Source organism: Arvicola amphibius, chromosome 10 (genome assembly GCF_903992535.2).
Source record: "Arvicola amphibius chromosome 10, mArvAmp1.2, whole genome shotgun sequence".
Classification (NCBI taxonomy): Eukaryota; Metazoa; Chordata; class Mammalia; order Rodentia; family Cricetidae; genus Arvicola; species Arvicola amphibius.
Genome location: NC_052056.1, coordinates 72117234 through 72134479, shown reverse-complemented (window position 1 = coordinate 72134479; position 17246 = coordinate 72117234). Strand labels below are relative to the sequence as shown.

Below are 17246 nucleotides of genomic sequence, written 5' to 3'. Positions count from 1 at the left end.
CTGGTTTTACTTTGGTTTTTCAAGACAGGATTTCTCTATGTAGCCCTGGATGTCTGGAACTCCCTTTGTAGACCAGACTGGCGACAAGCTCACAGAGATCCACCTGCCTCTGCCTCTGTCTCCCAAGGGCTGGGATTAAAGGCATGCACCACCATCGCTTGGCTCACTGCAGTTTTTTTGAAATTGGTAATGAATTTACTGGTTGTCTAGGAGTAGAAAAATAAATCTGTCAGGAAAAAGAAACCCTGTATGTAAATCTAGTACTAGCTAGTTACAGTTTAACCAAAAAGATTCCACTGAAAAGAACAGTAAAAGATGACCTGTTTCCGCTGGTCCATCTGGTGTGAGTTCAGTTTCTCAGCACGCTTTGCAAAGAGCTGCCGAGGCAGATGTAGCTCTTGAGCTTAGGATGGAGAGTGTGCTGGGTTTTGCTGCTTGAATGGGAAACAGGCGTTCCAGGGCATCACATGGTGTGTACTGTGAAAACAGCTACTCTGTCTACATCAGCATCCCAGTTTCAAATCTTACAGAACAAAAGGAGCAAAACAAACATCTTAAAATACTGCTTACCATTGGGGGAGCCCTGCTTATGTTCTCTCAGTTACCTGCAACAGTGTCTTGAAGGTTGTGATGGGCTTGTCCTGTAGTTGTCTTGGCGTGGGTTGGCTACATGACCCCAAACTTAAAGTCACGATGGAAACACGTTCTGTAGTTTAATAGTGAAAAAATGGAACTCTTCCTCCCTGTCCCCTCATTTTCATTGAAAGTCTCATTATAAATTTTAAAGTCAGCTTATTGCTTTCTATAAGAAAAAAAATCTAAGTACATGATAAGTTCTGGAACCATTTGCAATACATTCATTACCCACGTCGACCTCTCCATGCCTCAGACATTGGGAGAGAAAACACTCGGTTTGCCTGCCTTTCCCTTTCCCTCCTCAGTGACTACTTTAAAATCTAGACAGCCGTGTCAGCAGCACTTCTCTCTGGCTCTTCTGTTCTGTGTGGCAGAGAGGCCCTTCTACCTAATAATTGGTGGTGCGCACGGAAAAGGGTTGGTGTGCACTCTATCAGATACTTGTATTGTTTGGCTTCACACCAGCTACATGAGGTAAGGTAGCCCTAATTTTACAACTGAAGGAACTAGATGCAACTCATACAGGAGAGCTAGTGTTTGAACTCGTGTTTTTAGGAACACCCACCTCCCTCCATCCTGCCATGAAACTGCCTGGTAATTTTGATGATGAAACAGATGCACACACATTGCTAGGCCTGCTTGCTAGTCCTCCACATCGTATGAATCTTTCACATTTGGAATCATAAGAGTCTTTAAGTAATAACTATCAATCCCATAGTGTGGTGGTTTTCATTAAAGTTCACTATCTGAGAGTTTACTTTGATGCTTTAGTTTCCTCTGAAGGTCTGTCCATCCTGCTTAAGTCTGTCTAGAGAGCATGCTGGGGCCACTCGGCTTTTACCTGTTTCTCTCTGTACACTGTAATATCCCATTGCCCTTGGAAGACATCCTGTCAAATAGCTTTTTGTTTTATCATTTTAGGAAACATGATAACTGATACTTAACTCTTCAGCTTCTGACTCCAACTCAGCTTCATGCAACACTTACCTCACACCCGTGGTCCTGGCTGGTCAAGTGTTGTTTCCTGTCATTCTTACCTAACTTCACATCAGCTAACATATACAGCTAATCCAGTTTACATACTAGTTGTCTTCTAATAAATTAACATGACCATGGCAGGAGTTACTTCCCCAGAATGCCTGCTTTCTCCTGGAATAAGGATTTAATCCTGTATAACCAAGAGAAGTATCCAAATGAGTTTCTTCCCTTAGTCTCAGGGGTGTATGGGCACTCAGGAGATCTCAGGGCCAAGGTCGTCCTGGCTGGCCTGTCTCACTCCTGTTCTCTCCATGCCCAAATAGAATGCACAAGAGAAACTAATTTCAATTGAAGTACTCAGCATCTCATTACATTTATTCATTTATATTAATATCAAATAATTTCAGTAGCATCTTAATTTATTCATTTATTAGAGCCAGAGTAACAACTAATACCTCTATTGGCACTGTTTATATTGGCACTGTTTAGCATTCGATGAGGTGAACTCACTCTTAAATTTTTAAAAATGACTCTTGAATTTATCTTCATTTTTAAGTATAAGTTCAAAGAAAAAAGATTTTCTAGCTCTCAGACATGATTAATGAAGTTCAGAATCCTGTTTATCTTTTGTCTCTTTGTAATTTTTATTTCTGTTCTGCTTTTCTTTCTGCCCCCCCCCCCCAAAAATAATATTTTTATTGATTCGTTAGGGATTTCACATCACCCCTGTCACATTCGCTTCCCAGTCCATCCCTGTCCATTCCCCCCCACCCTTGTGACTGACCTCCTCCTAGCAAAAAAAAAAAAAAAAAGTCCAATTCATGTTATCTATTTACCCTGAGTGACCTGCCCCTTAAAATAGAACTGCGTGCTTCCCCTCCCCCACCCCTGCTGGAAGCCTCTGTGGTGGAGAATGACACTTGAGTATCCTGTCACTGTTTTTAAGAGTTCTCTTGGATGGCTTCTTGTTTAGGCTGTTACTGTTTGAGGGAGGGGCTGGAGTGGAGGTGGGGTTGTCACAGAAGTCTTCCATGTTCCTCTTGCTCAGCTGCGCATCTGCAGTCACCAGTATCACGGCCTGAGGGGCATGGCTTCTGGCATGAGCACAGACCACAAACAGTGCTCCCACTTACAGTAGAGCCGTGGACCCAAACCAGACCCTCTGATGTAGCAGGAACCGTAGAGATCTGTGTGGATTCAGGCCACAGTAAGACCAAAGACCCAGACATGGCTTTCTGTAGCAGCACGGACCTGGAACCATCTTGGCCACTCAGGCCACACTCACATCTGTATGGCCCCCAGTGACAGCATGGCCCACCAACATCAACATGACCTCAGGCAGCAGTGCAGGCCAGGGACCTCTGCTCGACTTTTGGTGGGCCATGGACATCAACTCAGAACCTGGCTATGGCAGGACCTCGGACCCAGACATGGCCCTTGGTGCAGGCCAGACCTAGACACCACCAAGGGACAGGCCGTGAACATCTACATGTCATTAGGTAATAACACGGTCCTTAGACATCAATCTGAACTGAGGCACATCAGAGCCGTTGACCCACACATGGCCCTCAGCAGCAATACAGAACATGGTGGCTCTTCAAGGAGGGCCAGTTTAAAAAGTAGACCATTCTTCATCTCAGGCCTCCATCATTTTCCTAAACTCAAGTGATCCGTGACTGGGCTGCTTGTTTGGTGTCTGAATCTGCAGGTGCCTAAGCTCCAGGCTGCTCCACTGACCTTGCTGGGCAACAGTACAATGCACAGTCTGCCTCTCATGCCTGTCACTGCTGGCACGTCTCCAGCTCCACCTCTTTCCACAGCGCACGCACCCCTCGGCTCCTCCATCACTCACGTCTCTTCATCACCTGTTCCCTCCTCCGGTGGCGCTCACCAGGGCACACGGTGTTTCTCTGTTTTTCTTAACGTATTTGTGGTGTGTGTGTTACAGACATGCATGCTTCTTGCCTAGGTTTTATGTGGGTTCAGGGGATTCAGACTCAGGTCCTTGTGTGGCACACTCTTCTTTCTATACCCATAGAACTCTCTCCACAGCCCAGGTTTGACATTCTCCAGAGCAGACAATAAGCTAGCAGCAGGCTGTCACATACCAGACACATTCAAGTTGTTGAGTCTTTTAAAATTTCAAAAAATTAGACATTCTTTAAGAGTTTTATAATATCTTGTTCAAAATCAGCCTCTGCTGTAGAGACAGCAGGCATCTAAATAAAAGTTTCCCATTTACTGATAGGAAGATGACTGTGTACACTTCAGGGGAGAACACATAAGCTTCCCCTTGGAATTGAGTTTGGCCTCAGTCCCTCAGCATTGCACACATCTGAGAACACATCTTGTCTTGAGAATGAATTCACAAACAGTGTTAGTGGGCAGAATTTGTTACCTCCAAATAATTATTCAATAAATGATATTTGTGTTCTCTGTACTTTGCACATTATGTATTTTGAATTCCCACAATACTGTGGAACTATAAATCATCTTGCTGTTTAATAAAATCAGAAGCTAGCTGGGCGGTGGTGGCGCACGCCTTTAATCCCAGCACTCAGAGGCAGGCTGATCTCTGTGAGTTCGAGGCCAGCCTGGTCTACAAGAGCTAGTTCCAGGACAGGCTCTAAAAAAGCTGCAGAGAAACCCTGTCTCAAAAAAAAAACAAAACAAACAAACAAACAAACAAAAAACAAATAAAAATAAAATCAGAAGCTCGTTTTTTAAAGTCAGAAGTCCATTTTTTTTCTTTTTTTTTTCTTTTTTTGGTTTTTCGAGACAGGGTTTCTCTGCAGCTTTTTTAGAGCCTGTCCTGGAACTAGCTCTTGTAGACCAGGCTGGCCTCGAACTCACAGAGATCCGCCTGCCTCTACCTCCCGAGTGCTGGGATTAAAGGCGTGCGCCACCACCGCCCGGCCAGAAGTCCATTTTTAAAGAGTATTAACTCTGCTATAAAAAAATTAAATTGAAGGCATGTATACTACCTTCTCAGTGTTTAGTAATAATGGCATTTCTCAAGAATGTCTTCTAAATGAAACTTATAAATCAAATGAGCATTTATATGACTCAGAAAACATAGAAATAATCAGTGATTCTAACGTAAATACAACTTTGTTAACAGAGTTGTCCGTTTTCCAATGATCGTGTGTGTGTGTGTGTGTGTGTGTGTGTGTGTGTGTGTGTGGATGGATGGATGGATAGATAGATGGATAGTACTAAGTAACCACTACTCCAGCCAATATTTAACATACACCTACCTTGGGCCAATTGTCTTTCTTGGTACTATAACTGTCTTAGTTAAGGTTTCTGTTGCTGTGAAGAGACACCATGACCTCGGCAGCTCTTAGAAAGAAAGCAGTTAATTGGGGTGGCTTGCTTACCATTTCAAAGATTCCAGCCCATTATCATCATGACGAGGAACATGGCAGCAGGCAGGCAGATGTGGTGCTGGAGTTGAGAGTGCTGCATCTTGCAGGTAAGAGGAAGTTGACTGACAGTTACACTGAGGGAAACTTGAGCAAAAGAGACCTCAAAGCCCAACCCCCACAGTGACTTACTTCCTCCAAGGCCACACCTCCTAATATAATAGTTGGGAGCCTTTTTCTTCTAAACCAGCACAATAACATACATTGGTTTATAGCTTTGTTTCATTTTGGTTTTGTTGCTTGTGACAAAGTCTCATCTGGCCCAGACTGACCGGAATCTTCTTCCCACCCCTACCTTCCAAGTGCCGGGATTACAGGTGCGTGTCACTGTGATGGGTTTTATATGGTGCTGGGGAACAAACACAGAGCTTCATGCATGTTTGGTGAGCAGCTGAGCTCAACTGTAACTCATACTAGCAAACAACAAGACCATAGCTGTCACTAGCAGTTTATCTTAGCCAGCAGGAGAGCTGGAAGACACTTCCGTGAAGTGTATAGCAGACACTGTGTTTTGAATTGTCTTCGGCACACCGTTGGTGTGAGAGGCAAATAGAATGTTAGAAGGTGAGAAACTCAGTGTGAGCAGCAGGGAATATACATATCTATACATAGAGCCCTTAAGCTCATCTTGGAAGGGTCCAAAGATAGCAGCCGTGTTGACAAAACATTTGAAACAACAGAAGAGCATGCAGAAAGGGTCTGAGGGAGGAAGTGGGGGAGCCAGGCACAGTGCCAGCCACGTGCTTGTAGGCCCAGCTACTGGGAAAGCTAAGACAAGAAGGTCCCTGGAGTTTGAGACCAACCTGAGCAGCACAGTGAGATGGTGTGGGGGGTGTAAATGTCAGAACTGGTAAGGAAGGAGCAGTGACAGCATGTTTGCTGATAGGAGACACTGGGAGTTTTAAAGCAAAGCGGTAATATGGCCCGGGGCCTGGGCTGTGCGTAGACAGCCATAGCTGTCACTTGCTGGGGGCTGGGCTGTGTAGACAGCCATAGCTGTCACTTGCTGGGACCTGGGCTGTGCGTAGATAGCCATAGCTGTCACTTGCCAGGGGCTGGGCTGTGTGTAGACAGCCATAGCTGTCACTTACTGGGTCCTGGGCTGTGTGTAGACAGCCATAGCTGTCACTGGCCTGGTCTTCACCTCTTTTCTAGATCTGTTGTAATGAATGGCCTAACATTCCTACCAATCAACAAAGGCTTGTGTCCAAGACACCTGAGAATAACAATGAAAGAAGAATTTTCAGCTATTGTACATAACTAAATTTTTTATGGAAATGTAAGGGCTTAAAAATTTTATTCTCCAACAATGTGGAAATACTCATCTTACCAATGTTCAAAGTAATGTGCATTGAAGTAGTAGTATACCATTGCCTTAACGTACTAAACTAGCAGGCTCTTAGAAATACTTATTAAGCAGGGTGGTAGTGGTGCACACCTTTAATCTTAGCACTTGGGAGGCAGAGGCAGGCGGCTCTCTGTGAGTTCCAAGACAGCCTGGTCTACAAAGTGACCAGCACAGCCCAGACTGTTACACAGAGATATCCTGTCTTGAAAAAACAAAAACAATGACGACAAAAAACCACTTATTAATAGAAGGCTCTAGAAATACTTATTAAACTGGCACACATTTAAAAATACCCTTTTTGTTGATATGTGTGTATCTATTTGCATGTATGTATGCATGTATGTTTTCATGTGTGTATATCTGTGTTTGCATGTGTGTATGTGTGTTTGCATGTATGTGTCTGTGTTTGAATATATGTATAAATGTTTGTGTATGTATATCTGTGTTTGCATGTGTGTATGTGTGTTTGCATGTGTGTGGGCTGAGTTTGTAAGATGTGAGTGCATCTGTGTATGCAGGTCAGAGGTTGGTGTCCTGTCTCTCGTCTGCTGTTTTTCAGTGAGGCAGCAGCATGTCCCGAGCTGGAGCTCAGAGTTTAGTTGTTCTAGCTAGCCAGCCCTGGGACCCCGTCTCTGCCACCTGACTGCTGAGATTACAGGCAAGCCTCCATGCCTGCCCAGCTGGGGATCTGTACTCCCATCCTCAAACTTGCATGGCAAGTGCTTTTCCTAGTGAGGCATCTTCCCAGACCATGTATGTATTCATATTTGTAAGTGGTAGGATATGAGTGTGTCTTTCACAGGTTGTGTATCGGAAGCTTGACCAGGTTCATATGCTGGGGTTAGAGTTATATAAGGTCACAAGATTGGGGTCTCACAGTTGTAATTAAGAAGACTTTCCAAGAAAAGGAAGGGTCCTGAGCTGGCAAGTTTTCACTTCTGACATGTTTGGCGTAGCAGGAAGGCTTTCACCAATGCATCTCTCACTCTTAGTTTTCCCAACCTCCAGAAACATAATCCAAACAAACTTCTATTGCTTACAGTCTACACAGCCTGTGCAAGCTCGTCATAGCAGCCAAAGGTGGATTAGACGATATGATGTGAGGCAGTGGACACTGTAACACCTCATTAATGTGCATATGTGTGTGTAGTTCAGAATCCTTGACGTAAATTCTTTTAGCCAAATGTGTTTCCATTTTTTTTTAAATTTTCCCTAGGTAAATCAGAGATTTCCACTTATGGATAAAATATCTTTGGGGTTTCTTGTGGGGGGGTAATAAGTAAAATATATTAAATAATCGTTCAGAGGACATTGGATATCAGACAGTTGAATACAATGATACCTAAAAAAATAACTTAGGATTTCTATTGCTGGGAAAAAACCATGACCACTGCAACTCTCACAGACATTTAATGTGTGGCTTGCTCACAGTTTCAGAGGTTCGTTCCATTACCATCAATCATGGTGGGAAGCATGGCTACATGCAGAGAGATGTGGTGCTGGAGGAGTAGCTGAGTGTCCTACATTTTGCAGGCAACAAGAATCCACTGAGACTCTAGGCTGTACCCTGACTATAGGAAACCTTAAAGCCCACCCCCACAGAGATGCACTTCCTCTAACAAGGCCATGCCCACTCCAACAAAGCCACACCTCCTAATAGTGCCACTCCCTGTGAGCTTATGGGAGCCAATTGCATTCAAATTATCACAGTGACAAAGGACATAAAAGATAGGACTGTCTATAAACTACCTGACGAAACTTGCTAAGTCATCAGTTAGAGAAGAGGAACTGAGACAGAAGCCCAGTCTCAACGAAGAAGAGAGCCCTGGAACCCAGAGGTGGCAAGGGTTTGCAGGAATCAGGACAGGCGCAGCTCCAAGAGAGGTGAGAAAACGACTTGAAGTTTAGGAGGAAAAGCAAACATCAAGAGAACTAGGTGGATGTAGAGCTGGTCTGTTCCCCCAGAGCATCCAAAGCAAAGCTTTATCACCAACAGTGCATTTAGACAACCAAAGATCTCACTGTGAAGGGAGATGAGAGGATTAGGGCGCAGGGCCGTTTTGATCCCACCAACAAAGCTTAAAAGGAAACCCTGAAAAGATGGCGCTACTGATGGCTATTTAGAACAAAGCCCAAGAGTCTACTAAGAGTTTAAAGCATAAATAACACCTAACAAGGTAGAATTCCCACTCCCTGGTGAGCAAATAGGCAGGAAAATATGTCAAAATTTGCAATTTCTGACCCAGAAATGGTACAGGTGATAGAATTGATAGGGCATAGTTTATTCCAGATGCTCGAGAAACCACAGGGAAGATTGACTATATTGACAAGAGCTAGGAAAGAAAATGCCAGACCATCTGGAGATGAGAACGGCAGTGTCTAGACTGAAGATGAGGTTCTGGCTGAGTGGACAGTTACAGAGAGATGGTTCGTGACCAGCATCACATAGCAACAGGGAGGAGAGAGACCAGATACTGTTGATAATATGAGGACATTAGCCCATGGACTGTGTGCTGCACAGTCATCCCAGGTGAACTCAGCAGCCTCCCCTAACCAAATGCCACGTGCAGGTTAATAAAAACTATTTAAAGCTTGCTGTGGCTCAGGTCGAATTTTGCTCTCAGTTGAGGTTTGATACCAAGCCTTGATATTTTCTTCTGCACCATATTATTTGGGTAGCAATCCTTTTGGTGTCAGAGCCTTGTGGGTTTTAGAGAAAAGGCTTACGGGCCCATCTTGGAGACAATCTGGCAATGGTTTTTGCTAAGTGCACTCTTGAGGTGTGGCATTGCAGAACTCCAACAGGTAGGTAGCCTGAGTGCCGAGTGTTACAGATCTGTATGCTCATGGCATGTCTTTAATACTTCAAAAACCTAAAGGAACCAAAATAGCCCTCTACTCAGTTAATTTATGGTACTTCTATAAAGTGAATGAACTCTGTAGCCATGACAGACACCACACTGTAGGGAATGTTAATGCAGTGAACTACTGTGTAATGTCCAGTATGGAGACATTGCAGGAGTGTGGCTGTCGATGCTCACACTGTGGGACCTGACTCCGCTTTCTGTTTGCAGTGGCTGCCGTGGGCTCTAGATTTCCATCAGTGTGTATATATTCCTTCTAATAAAGTCAGAAAAAATAAGACTTTCAGGAGAAAATAATGGTGATATTACTCTTTCACGTAAACTTTCCTGAGTCAGGAATCATTTTGTGGTAGCAAAGCTCACAAAGTCTTGACTGCGTCACTGTTAAGGCCGTCACTCAGAGTGTCACCCATGGTCCCAGATCTGCTATCTGCACACCTGGATTCATAGCCGAGTTGCCGGAGGCATTTCCAGAGGAATCTTTTTAAACAAAAGATTAGGGGGCTGCTGAACCTCTGCTGCTGCACACCAGAGGCTCCCACACTTAACCTCGAGAGAACAGTCTTCTTTGGGGAGTCACCACCGCCACGTCCAGTTCCGGGCCTGCTTTAAAATGTCTGCAGAGCCTTTCATGAGGTCATTTCTTAAAGCTTAAATATCTACTTTTCTTTGAAATTCTCTTTCTCCCTTTTCAAAAAGATCATAGCAGAAGTTAAAAACAGATCGCTTTTTGCGGGCTACATCATACATCTGCTGTGACTTTCAAAGGATTGATGTCGTGCTATGTCACACCAAGGTCTGCCAAGTCCTGCTCTTGCAGACTTTGGAAAGGACAGTCTGGACAGCCCCCAGGTTTTACCCTTAATCTGAGTTATGCTTTCTGAAGTTTCTGGAAGTCACACAGTGTTGCTGCTCTAGAGGTGGTGGGACCTGGGAGGATGGAGCTGATCAATGAAGCAAACTAAAGTCTTCTGCAATAACCAACTTTACCCAGAGCCTCAGATAGTTTATACCCTGAGGGTTAAGAGAGGTCACATGAGTAAAGTTCTTATGATTTCAAGCTGTGTATAGTCACAGGGACAAGCTGCACATGGCAAAACCATGTTTTTCCACAGAGGCATATAAGGCATAATTTAAGCATTTAATTGAATAGTAATAGTAAGCAATAATCAATAATCTGAAGTAAACTCACTCCTATCTGTTACACCCTGGAGGAGCACAAAGCAAAGTCCAAGAACAATTCCACGTTTAACTGAGGTCTCTAGACTCCTTTTCTTTGAGTGTCCTCACAAGCACTCAGTATTCTCCTCGCACAGTCCCTGCGCTGGTGTGTGCTGCGGGCTCCTCTGCTGAGACTGGGGGAACCGCACTGGGCCTGAGAGCTCGTGCACTGGTTTCATCCTCTTCCACATCATCTGGATGCAGAGCCTGGGACCAGCCAGCCACCCTACAGTGATGGTTATGTTTTATTTATTATCGATAAATGTATGTTTGACTTCACAAGTGGGATACTAATATGTGCTGGAATTCACTTCTAGATTTAGAATTTTGTTCTATAAGAAATTGAGTTTCTTAGGACTGGAGAGATGGCTCAGAGGTTAAGAGCACTGCCTGCTCTTCCAAAGGTCCTGAGTTCAATTCCCAGCAACCACATGGTGGCTCACAACCATCTGTAATGGGATCTGGCGCCCTCTTCTGGCGTGCATAGACACACATACAGACAGAATAAAATATTTTTTTAAAATATTAAAAAAAAAAGAAATTGAATTTCTTTAGTAGCTACAACTGTTCATATTTTCTGTTTCATTGTGCTTGGGTCTGGGTCTATACTTGTAAGTTCTGTATTTAAAGAACTATGCCCTTTAGATTTACTTTATTATCAGTTTTGCTGATGTTTCCTTTTTGGAATTTGTATCAATTTTGTTGATGTTGTTTTTTGGAGTTTTTCAAAGTTTATCACAAAAATCCATAAATAATTGTTGGCAGACTTCTAGGATATAAAGTCAATATTATTAAAAATAACTGTATTTCTATATAGCAGCAAAGACCAACTATACTTTGAATATTTTAACAGTCCAGACCTAAAGAATATTTTATCTTTTAAGGGTTTGAAGTGATTTTGTGTATTTCAGATTCATAAGGGGGAAAAATGTATTATCAAAATACATTAAATACATGTATGAAATTGTCAGGGAAAACAAGAACGGTAGAAAAAAACAAAACACAAAACAAATCCAGCAAAGGCAGTATTCATTGTTTGATTATCTTTTTCCAGTTTTCCTTGTTGAATTATAAAGAAACCCCAGAAATCTGCAGAGGGAGGGCTTTCCATGAAAATCATGAAGAAACTGACAGAACTGTATCATTTTGTGCTTTTGTCTGGCATAAGATGCTCCACTTTGGCCTTTTTGGAATCGGCAAACACGGTAGACTGCTGCGTCTCTTAGTCATGGCTCAAACACAGCTGGGAAGTGATAGTGAGCATCGGTCAGCATTACAACGTGAATAAAACCAGCAGGGTTGTGGTTGCTGAGCAGCTAACAGTACTAGAAATTAGTAGTGTCTTCATAATTCTTAGTAGGCACGAGTCTGTATTCACAGCTTTGGCCCGCACAAAAGCTAGTGGAAGAAAACTCATCTTCATCTGATTCAGAGAGTCTCAGGGCAGATGTCGTAGACGTGATGACAGGCTCGTGGTGCCAGCGGAGCAGAACAGAAGGGGCTCTTTTGTGCCGTTTACTGACTTTTTCCTGTTCCCTCCTAGAAACTTAACATGCTTTAAGAGATTCATTTTTGTGGGAGCCTTCTTACTTTTCTGTCTGCCAAGACGTTAGATAATATAGCAGTTAGAAGCCTAAATCCTAGAAACAGGCAACTTGAATTTTCTTAGACAACACTTTAGAGCACATGGTCTTCTTCCAACACTATACTTAGTTTTCTTATCCCTAAAATGTGTAGCAGATGCCACATTAGAAGAGGTAGTGTAGATTAAATAAAATTATGCCCACAATGAGCCTCCTGTGGTACTGAGCACATAAAATCTCAAAATATATACTATATTATTTCTCTTTTAATCATCTCCATATGGGTAGTAAGATACTGTCTTAGGGTTTCTGTTGCTGTGGCAAACACCATGACCAAAAGCAGCTTGGGGAGGACAGGATTCATCGCCTTTCACAACTCTGAGGTCACAGTCCAGCGTGGAGGGAAGTCGGGGCGGGAACTTGGGCAGGAACCCAGCAGAGAAGGAGTACCTGCTGCTTACTGGTTTTCTCTAACATTGCGCTCAAGCCCGCTTTCTTATACAACCCAGGATCACCTGATAAGGAGAACACCACCCACCATGATCTGGGCCTTCCCACATCTACCATTGATCGAGGAAATGCCTGACAGATTTGCCTACAGGCCAGTCTTAGGAGGCATTTTCTCGATTGAGATTCCCAGATATGTCTCAGTTTGTGTTTGAAAAAAAAAAAACCAGCACAAATATGTAACTATTAAGACATAATTGTAGATACATTTCCACATGTCTAGTAAAGCTTACATTTCTTTAAAGTTCCTAAACGCTTCTCAGATAGAGAGTCCATCTTCCTTACAGGTACTTGCTGAATATTCAGTGCTGTAACTGTTCTTAATTCAGGCTCTGAAACTAGTGTTCAGCTTCCAGCATCCATAAGGATGCTGTGGTGGTTGGAAGGAAAATGACCCCAAATGGAATGGCACTATCAGGAGCTGTGGCTTTGTTGGGGTAGGTGTGGCCTTGTTGGAGGAAATGTGTCACTGTGGGGGTGGACTTTGAGGTCTCACATATGCTCAACCCACACCCAGTGTCTCAGTTCATTTCCTGTTGCTTTTGGATCAAGACGTAAGGACTCTGCTGCAGCACCACATCTACCTGCATGATGCCTTGCTTTCTACCATGACAGTGATGGACTAAACCTCTGAACTGTAAACAAGCCACCATAATTAAATGTTTTCCTTTATAAGTTGCCAAGATCATGGCGTGTCTTCACAGCAATAGAAACCCTAACTAAGGCAGAAGTTGGTACTAGGGACTGGGTGTCTTTGAGTTTTTATTACTGTGAAGAGACACCATGACCATGGCAACTCTTATAAAAGAAAACATTTAATTGTGGTGACTTGCTTACAGCTCAAAGGTTTAGTCCATTATTATCATAGTGGGACATAGTGGTGTGCAGGCAGATATGGTGCTGGTGCTGAAAGCACTCCATCCTAATAGGCAGGCAACAGGAAGTGATCTGCCTCACTTGGCTTTGCTTTAGCATATATGAGACCCCAAAGCCCACCTCCACAGTGACACACTTCTTCTAACAAGACCACACCTACTCCAACAAGGCCATACATCCTAAAAGTGCCACTCCCTTTGGAGGCCATTTTTTTTTCAAATCACCACACTGGGGTATTGGTGTGAAAGGCCCAACTATGCTTTTATTTAAAGGAATTTGGACTTTGGGAGTTTGCATTAGGAAAGCAGTGGAATGTTTTCAGTGCTGCTCTTAATGGGCCATACCAGTAGGAGCATGGAAGACAGTGCCTCTAAGAGTGATTTGAACTGTGGGGGTAGCTTAAAAGGTTTCAGAGGAGAAGCATTTTAGTATGTTGCCTAGAAATCATTCTTGTGATATTTTGGTAGAGATTGTGGCTGCCTTTTTCCCTTGCTTTAAAAGTTTTCTGAGGCTAAAGAGTTTTGGATTAATTTCCTTAGCAGAGGAAATCACTAAACATCCTAGTGTAGACTCTGTAGTGTGGTCATTAGTGGTAGCTCTAATGAAGATGTATAATGAAAAGGATCAGGCTGAACAAGGAAAAATATTTGAGGAGAAAAGCAGAAGTGGAGTGGAGCTAAGTCCAGTGGGCAAGGGGAGAAACAGGTTAGGAAAAGGGAGTGGCGACCTCAGGACAAGATCCCACCCCAGTAAATTTCTAAAGCGTGAAAAGGAATAAAAGGAAAGCTTAGAGCCGGGTATGGTGGTGCACACCTTTATCCAGAACAGGGAAGGCAGCAGCTAGTGGATCTTGGAGTTTCAGGACACCCAAGCTTAGGCAGTGAAGGAAAACACTGAAAACAGAGAGTTAGTGAAATGTAATGAGCGAAGGGTCTATGTTCCAGCCCAAGTAAGTAGCAGAACTTGGCAGCTTTGGCCATGTGTTTCTAGAGTTGAGGATAGCCGAAAGGGGCTATGGAATTTGCCTTCGTGACTAAGAAAAGCCACTGAGGCCAGGCATGTGTCAGGGGTGTCCCTGAATGAAAGCCTAGGGAGGCCATTGTGTGAAACTGAGAAGGTAAGGCTTGGATTACCTAGGAGACCCCAAGATGTTTAAGATGCCAGAGCCATGGGATGCCTACTGAGGAAAGCTGCTAACGGAGTAGAACCAGCCCAAAAGAAAGATGTTGCAGTCAACAGAGCTGAAAGAATTTGGAGATCTGAAGAACATTTTGACATCAGAAATAGAGATGCAGAGTTTGAAGTTTGCCCAACTGATTTTCAGTCTTGCTTTGGTCCAGTATTTCCTCACTATGCTTCCTTTCCCTACATTTTGGAATGGTAATGTATATCATGTGCCATTATATGTTGGAAGTATGTGATCTTTTTTATTTTAATTTTATAGGAGATTACAGTTAAGAGATTGCATGAATCTCAGAAGAGACTTTGAACTTTAAACTTTTAAATAAGGTATATACTATAGGGACTTTTGAAATTGGACTGAATGCATTTTTGCATTATGATGGGCTACAAGGCTTTGGGGCCAGGGTGGTTTGAAAGAAAATGACTGCAAAAGTAGTGGTGCTGGCCTTGTTGGAGGAAGTGTGTCACTGAGGGGGTGGGCTTTGAGGTCTCATATATGCTCAAGCCACAGCCAGTATCTCAGACTACTTTCTGTTGCCTTTGGATCAACATGTAAGGACTCAGCTCCTGCAACATGTCTGCCTGCATGCTGCCTTGTTTCCCACCATGATAATAATGGACTAAACCTCTGAACTGTAAGCCACCCCCTTAAATGTTTTTCTTTACAAGAGTTGCTGTGGTCATGGTGACTCTTCACAGCAATAGAACGCTAACTAAGACAGGTGCTTATGCTCACTGGGAAACTAAGTTGCTTAGATACGGCCACCTCATTCTGTATTTTGTGGAAAATGAGGTTATGCTTGCACATCTTAAACATGAGATTCTGAATCATGCTTTCACTCCTCCACATCTCAGAAGTTATAATGTAAAACTTGTGTGTGCCAGCGTTTTATTGCTTTAGGAGCCTAACTTCAAATATTAAATTGCAGTGCAAGCTGGTAGTCACAGTCCTGTGGGAGACATTGTAGTCACACGCACGCTTCTGACAACTTACGCACTTCATCTGGTTCTTTATCGTTTCTTTTTTTTTTTTCTTTTTTCTTTTTTTTTTTCTTTTCGAGGCAGAGTTTCCCTGTAGTTTCTAGAGCCTGTCCTGGAACTAGCTCTTGTAGACCAGGCTGGCCTCGAACTCAGAGATCCGCCTGCCTCTGCCTCCCGAGTGCTGGGATTAAAGGCGTGCGCCACCACCGCCCGGCTTCTTTATCGTTTCTTATTTCATATTTCTGATTTGTATCTTATTTCTTTATGTTATTTGACCATTTCTAGCTCATTTTGGATAAAATTTGAATCCGTTTCCTCATTCACCCTAACAGCTCATGTAACATGAGGGGCTGCTTGTGGGGTTTCTGTCCTGCCCTGTTCCCACAGCCAGCAAGGCCCAAAGAAAATCACACGGAGAGTCTACATTAGGTTATAAACTGATTGGCCCATTAGCTCAGGCTTTGTATTAGCTCTTATAACATATTATTACCCCATTATCCTTAACTATGATAGCCACATGGCTCAGTACCTTTCTCAGCCGGGCAGGTTACATCTTGCTTCTCGGTGGTCTGGGCAGGAATGGGCAAGGGAGCTTCCTGCTTCCCAGAATTCTCCTATTCTTATTGCTCCACCTGTCTGGTTTTCCCGCCTATACTTCCTGCCTGGCTATCAGCCAATCAGCGTTTATTTAAAATACGATTGACAGAATACAGACAATTCTCCTGCACCAAGCTCACAAATGGCAGCCTTTGTTTACCCGCTGCCGGCTGTGTTCAGACTTGATCTCCAGCTGATGTTGTTCATGTGTGCTTTGATAACGTCTTGCTGGCCACAGCTCTGCTGGTTCTTGAACATATTTAATATTTTTATTCTCTGAGAAATTCATATATGCATATGATGTATTTTGATCATATTCATCCCTCACCCCTAATTCTTACCACCCTCTCCTCCCGCCCACCTTTATCTCCTCTTTTAAATAAGTCACTAGGTCCAGTTTGTGCTACCCTATACCCCTGGTTATGGGGCCATCCACTGGAATGTGGTCTCCCTACCAGAAGCCACATCCTTAAATAAAACTGACTCTCCCTCGTCCAGAAGCTGCCACGTGTTGGTGGCATCTCAGTTAGGGGCTGGGCTCATGAGTCTCTCCCAGTCCATGTTGGAATGTCTGCTGGGTTGACCTTGTGCAGGCAACCACAGCTGCTCTGAGCTCATGCAATGGTCCTGTTGTGTCCAGAAGACGCTGTTTTGCTCTGGTTCTCTGTCTCCTCTTTTGTCATGGTCCCCGAGCCTTGGGTGGATGGTGATGTAACTGTCTCATTGGCTGTGGTGAGTTCCTGTGCTAACTGCCATCTACTGCACATGGAGACTTCTGTGATGAAGCCTGAGAGCTGCACTAATGTGTGGGTATGGAGATGGGAATTTGAAGGGCAGTTTGATTCTGTGTCCACCTAGAAAAATAATTGTAACAGGTTCTCCCAGGGCCAGGACCTGTGAGCTCCTAGGCCACGGGTTCTTAGGGTATAGTATCAAACATGTGTTTCCTCCTGTAGAGCAGGCCTTAAATCCAATCGCAAAGCAGTTGGTTACCCCTAGAGCACTCATGCACCCCTGCGACAGGTCTTGCCATTCCTGTCATTATTAT

At 43.6% G+C, this 17246-nt stretch overlaps 1 protein-coding gene across 3 annotated transcripts in view; it reads left to right on the top strand.

The window, feature by feature from the left end:
- Positions 1-17246, top strand: part of Vps8 (VPS8 subunit of CORVET complex) — a 216731-nt gene that overhangs the window by 167524 nt on the left and 31961 nt on the right. The window lies entirely within an intron of this gene.